The sequence below is a fragment of the Leptodactylus fuscus genome, chromosome 2 (genome assembly GCF_031893055.1).
Source record: "Leptodactylus fuscus isolate aLepFus1 chromosome 2, aLepFus1.hap2, whole genome shotgun sequence".
NCBI classification, from domain to species: Eukaryota; Metazoa; Chordata; class Amphibia; order Anura; family Leptodactylidae; genus Leptodactylus; species Leptodactylus fuscus.
Window position 1 is genome coordinate 138048144 of NC_134266.1, and position 6000 is coordinate 138054143.

Consider the following 6000-nt stretch of genomic DNA (forward strand, 5'->3'; position numbering starts at 1 on the left):
AGTGTAGATGTACGTATCTAATCCTGCAGCATGTGTAACTGTGTGCATTGTCGTGTATCCAATCCTCCAGCATGTGGAACTGTGTGCAGACGTGCATATCTAATCCTTTCGGTTGTGGAACTATGTGCAGACATGCATATCTAATCCTTTTGCATGTGCTACTGTGCGCTGACCTGTGTATCTAATCCTTTAGAGTGTGGTACTTTGAGCAGACGTGCGTATCTAATTCTCTGGTGTGTGGAACTGTGTGCAGACACGTGTATCTAATCCTCTGGCTTGTGGAACTGTGTGCAGACGCGCGTATCTAATCCTCTGACATCTGATACTGTGTGTTGATCTGTGTATCTAATCCTCTGATGCGTGTATCTCAGTTTGCATATCAGTGTTGGATCGTACATGTGGAGTGACCGTGTGTATTGCAGTTGGAATATGAGTGAAAGACTTGCAGGTTTGTTTTGGCTAATGGGGGGGGGTCAGGGTGTTGGGAAAGCTGTATCTCTGGAACGGTACGTCTAAGTGAGTTGGATTCTCATCTTAAACCTTCCCAGACACCTGAAGTATCTGTGTGCCAAATGTGGTGAAGATCGGTCCAGTCGTTTGGTCGCGCATAGAGAACAGAGAGACAGACAGACAAGAATTCATTTTTATAATATAGATATATAGAGAGAGAGAAAGAGAAAAAGAGAGAGAGAGAACAAAGGAGACCGGCCGTATTTGAGCATTTATCGGGACCAAACAAAAAAAAACCCTTCCCCTCCACTAAACCCCTTGTGTGTGATCTTCACATAAATACGGACCAAGTTACCTTTGAATGGGTGGGGTCGGCCACAGCTTTATTAAATATATATTATCTGACGTAAGCAGTAACCCCTGTTACCCTCCTCCTCAGCGAACGTTGTGGTGTGTGCCCCCCGGTGGGGCACGTCGCTGGTACTCTACATCGCTGAGAAAGGGGGCTAAGGTCCTGCTACTATGCCTGCTGTGACAATTTAAATGCAAATATATATTACAGCATGTCATTTGCTAACAGAAAGAAGAAACAAACAAAACTTTTATCTGCACGGTACATAGTTACATAGTCAATGAGGTTGGATAAAGACATTATTCCCTATAAATGCTACAGTGTTGATCCAGAGGAAGGCGAAAAACCCCATGAGGCTCATGCCAATTTGCCCTATTTAAGGGGGAAAATTCCTTCCCGACTCCAAATCTGGCAGTCAGTATGAAAACCCTGGATCAACGTGTCCTTCAAACTCTAGAGTCCATAACCTGTTATATTTTACTCTTCAAGAAAGGCATCCAAGGAAAAGAGGGGTACAATCATAAATGAAAAGAAATGACTTAGCGGCTCGGCTTAGGGATGGGTGGGTGGGGGGTTGCTTTGTCAGCTCTGGCAGGGATTCAAAAGGAAGTTCCCCGCCCAGCGCTGCCCTGGATAATCCTGTGGGCGGCCCCGCCCCCCTCCCCGGGCCACCAATGAATGGGAACCCCCCCCCCCCTTTGAGGGGAAGGGCATAGGTCAAAAGGCCGCTCATTATCCAGCTGGCTTATACAGCCAGACAGCTTGCATTATGAAGATGTAGGGTATTTTCTGCCCCTGTGTGCTGGTAGGACAGGAGGATTTTTAATTTGCCAGTATTAACTTCAGATGGCTTGACCCCTTTAGGCACAGATACCTCCCCCCTGCTTGTTAATATCAAAGTAATAATCAACATACAATGGAAAAAAATATGAAATAGGGGGTAAATCTTGTGCCGCTGTTAGGAATAAGGGAAACAAGATTATCTTCATAATCCTTTGTTTCCTGTCGTTCGTACCAGCGACACAATGTGGGGAGATAGAGAGTAATTCCCCTTAGGGAGGGACCTCAGTGCATGCTGAGCCTAGCACAGTGCACCCAAAGGCAGTGTCCTCCGAGGAATGCTGACTTAGTCGGTAATGGTTTACAAAGGTCGATTCAGAGGACCAAGATGCAGCTGCACATATTTGATCCAAAGCTAGCGCCTTGTCTTCCGCCCAAGAGGTTGAAACTGCACGCGTCGAGTGGGCTTTTAGGATGGTGGGCGGAGGTAAACCTTGACATGAAAATGCAGCTTTTATCGCTTCCTTCACTCAGCGTGAGATGGTTGCTTTGGAAGCCTTGCATAATTTCTGACAGCCCACATAGTTTACCAGCAGATTTTCCGACTTCCTAAAGGAGCGAGTACGCTGCAAGTAGATACGGAGATTCCTCACCAGGTCCAAGGTATGCCACTTTTCTTCCTCGGGGGAAGAGGGAGAAGGGTAGAAGTCCGGCAAGCAAATTAGTTGACTTATATTTGCACTAGATGGAACCTTAGGTCTAAAACCCGGTAGAAATCTGAGCTGTACGCGGTCTTCAAAAAAGGCGATATACAGTCCTATGAAAAAGTTTGGGCACCACTATTAATCTTAATCATTTTTAGTTGGAGCTCTCCCACTTGGAGCTCTCCCACTCTCTTCACTGAAGTGATTGCGAGGAGGAATGTCACCTTATATGTCCGCCATTTCAGATTCACCTCCTCCAGGGGTTCGAAAGGAGCGATACAAAGTGCCGTTAGAACCGTACTGAGGTCCCATTGGTGGACAGGAGCAGCTACTGCTGGTCTCAACCTAGTTGTCCCTTTAATAAATGTGCTCACTAAAGGATCCTGAGACAAACGCCTCCCCAGATAGGCACGCATGGCGGTGCGGATTGTGATCCGTCGGGTCCGGAGAAGGCATTGGGTGGAAGTTTCTATTCTCTCTCTCCTTGGGTGGGTAAGAAAAATCTGCATCTTCTGGGAATCCAGAATGAACCCTAGGAATTTCTTCCGGGTGGATGGCACTATTTCTGACTTCTCCTAATTGATTAGCCAGCCCAGTTCCTGGAGGAAGGAGATGACTATCCGGAGGTGGTGATGGAGAATTGAAGTAGACTGAGCTTTTATGAGCCAGTCGTTGAGGTAGGGAACCATGAAAAAGGCCTTGCAGTCTGAGGGCAGCGGCAACGGGTGCGACCATCTTGGTAGAGACATACGGGGCTGATGAGATGCCGAAGGGTAGTGTGGTGAACTGGAGGTGCTCTCTGTGGCCAGCCATAAGAACAGCTATTCGTAGGTACTTCTTGTGTGGCGGGTACATAGGAATGTGTAGGTAGGCATCCTTTAGGTCTAGGGTGACCATAACTTCGTTGTGCAATAGAAAGGTGGTTACTGAGTCTATGGACTCCATCTTGAATGGTTTCTTCTTGATATAACGGTTGAGAAACCTCAGATCTATGATCATGCACCAACTTCCTGTGGACTTCGGAACCAGAAATACAGGTTAATAAACTCCTAGACCGACTTCTGTGGGAGAGACCCTCTCTAGGGCTCCCTTCGAGATGTACTCTGCCACAGATGTTTCTAGGCAGGACTGTTGTTCCGATGGTAAAGCCTGGGTGATGACGAACCGGTCACCAGGAAGTTGGCTGAATTCTATTGCATACCCGCATTGGATAACTTGAAGGACCCACGGATCCGTTATATGCTGATGCCACGCCATGGTAAACCTTGAAAGTCGTCCTCCTACTGGAGGACTGGCCACAGAGAGCGGCGTCCCATCAAAAGCTCTTCTTTTTGGGGTCCTCCCTGGGGGCCCCCCGACCTGCCCCCTAGGGCAGTATCTGGGATGTCTCTGCCTGTATTTATTCGCCGAGCCTCGACCCCTAGAAGGGGGAGGTCTTCTACCTCTGGCGGCTTGGGGCAGAGATCTGTCTCTGCCTTCAGCCAGCCCCTCCATTAGGTTGTCTAGCCTCCGTCCAGGCTCCCAGGCTCGAAGGGAAAGGAGCACAGTGAGAATTTGGAGGCGACGTCAGCCCACAAGGGCCTCCTGGCTGCAGTGTTCAGGGCCATGGCTTTAGATGCCAACTTCAGTTGTTGTCTTGAGGATTCTCTCAAATAATCTGTGGCTAGATGGATTTTGCTCATGGAGGCTAGAATATCATCTCTATTGACTCCCAAGTCGATGTCCCGCTCTAGACGGGCCTGCAGATTATCCTACCTCCATCGCTACCTCTGTGGAAGCGATGGCCACTGCTGCTTGGGCTGACGCAGATAAATACGCCTTCTTCAGGGTCAAATCCACTCTCCTATCCAAAAGATCTTGGAGGTTGGAACCGTCATCGATGGGCACCACGGTGCGACAGGAAAGCTTTGAAACAGCCAGATCCACCTTATGTGGTGGTCCCCAACGGTCTAGATGAGCGGAATTGATAGGGTACATCGCTTTGAAGGCTCTTTGTGACATAGGCCTTCTCTGGCTGTCTCCACTCCTGTTCCATCAGGCTGGCCTTGGAGGCGTCCACTTGAAAGGCCCTCCGCGTTTCAGAGGTGGACGCGGAGGCTTCCCCCCTCGCTATCTTGGTCCCAGGACCGGATGGCCTTCAGCAGCTTGTTAGTGTTATCCCGATGGAATATGGGTCTGCTGGAAAACAAGGACTGGTTGTCCGATGAACTGGATTCGTCCTCAACCTGTAACCGCTCCAAAGAGGGTAATGAAGCAGAACGCCTCTCAACACGTTGCTTCTTAGTGAGCTGAGCCAGTGAAGTACGTATATCCTTTAAGGAATCATCCTGCAAAAAAGGGGGATACTTAAAAGCCTGTGTGGACCACCCCACACGTAAATGGCACCGTACTCACCATGTACTCCTTAACCCATGCAACCATGTCTTTATTAGAGGAATCCTCCAGAGGAGGTCCTCTGCATTGACGGCAACGCAACAAGTCATAGCCTAAAGGCAAAATGGGGCATTAGGAATTCCCTTAATCGGGGAACATTCAAACTGAGAAAAAACCTGCCACCTACCATCAGGCAGTGGTATATCGCAGTCAATGCACGTCAGATGTTTCCTCTTTGAAGACCTTTTCCACCTCCCTTGATCACCAGGAGGTGTAGTGGAGGAAGACATTACTCCGGTGTAAGATTTTTTGCCGGTGAAAAACACACCTACATATAAGACATGGAAATGGAGCATACTATTTTAGGAAGAGAGTAGTAGCACTTACCCCTCTGTGAAGAGCATCAGGATGAGAACTTACCTAAGTTTCTCCCAAAGTTGTAGCTCACCTTTTACAGTTCACAACACCTTAAAGGGGTATTCCCATATACATAATCATATCTATAATTGTAGATAATTAAAAGTTAAACATTTTTGCAAATATAAGTAATTAAAAATTCTGCAAAGTTTTAAGGATTTTCTCTAGCTTTCTTAGTGGTGACAGTCTTTTATCTTGATCAGTTGCCAATGGTTACGACCACTAATACAGAAACTTTCTATGGTCTGGGTCTTGTCAGGAACCCAGCTCTAATTTTCTTATTGTAGCCGGGTTATCAGGCAGGGACACTACATGTATGAGAAGATATCCCGGCCACAATAAAGAAATCATGGCTGATTCTCTGACCTTAGAAAGGTCCTGCATTCATGGTTGTATCCATGGCAACCGATCAAGATAACAGGCTGTCACCACTAAGATGGTTAGAGAAAATCTTTAAAACTCTGCAGAATTTTTAATTACTTATATTTGCAAAAATGTTTAACTTTTAATTATCTACAAATTTAAAAATAATTATGTACATGGGAATACCCCTTTAAGATGACTAGGAACATAGCAGCCCGCTAGTAGTAAGCTAGAGGCAGTGGCATAACTACCGTGGTACCAGCTGCCACAGGGTCCGGGACATTAGGGGCCTGGTGACAGCCACTACCCCTGTGTTTTTTTTTTCCTTAATAGACTCCTTAATATCCCCACACCCTCAAGGGCCCCATACCTTCCCTACCATAAGTAGAAGATTGGCAGTAGATGCAGGGCTGCAGATGCTTCTTGTAAAAGCTTCTGCACACAGCAGCTTCCTGTTAAGCCCCTCCCCCTCCTCAGTATCGGAGTGTGAAGGGAGAATCCTGTGCGATGTATCTGCTCTCTTCACTGCTAGACAGAGCTGCACAGCCACATGTAAGTCTA